A 234-nucleotide genomic window follows, 5' to 3' on the forward strand; every position below is an offset into this window, starting at 1 on the left:
ATATATATATATATATATATATATATATATATTATATAGATAAGTAGATCTAATTGATATCGTATATTTGCTGTCCAAAATGAAATATAAAGGATATTTATTAAGATGAATATTGATATTCCCCCTGAAGCCTGATATTCTTATGCAAGAAATTGTTATGAACAGGAAATATTATATATGCAGTTTTCCCGGAAATATAATTTTTCGCTTTAGAGCGCGCTGAGCCAGAGAAAG

This window comes from Octopus bimaculoides, chromosome 15 (genome assembly GCF_046866305.1).
Source record: "Octopus bimaculoides isolate indiv1 chromosome 15, ASM4686630v1, whole genome shotgun sequence".
Lineage (NCBI taxonomy): Eukaryota > Metazoa > Mollusca > Cephalopoda > Octopoda > Octopodidae > Octopus > Octopus bimaculoides.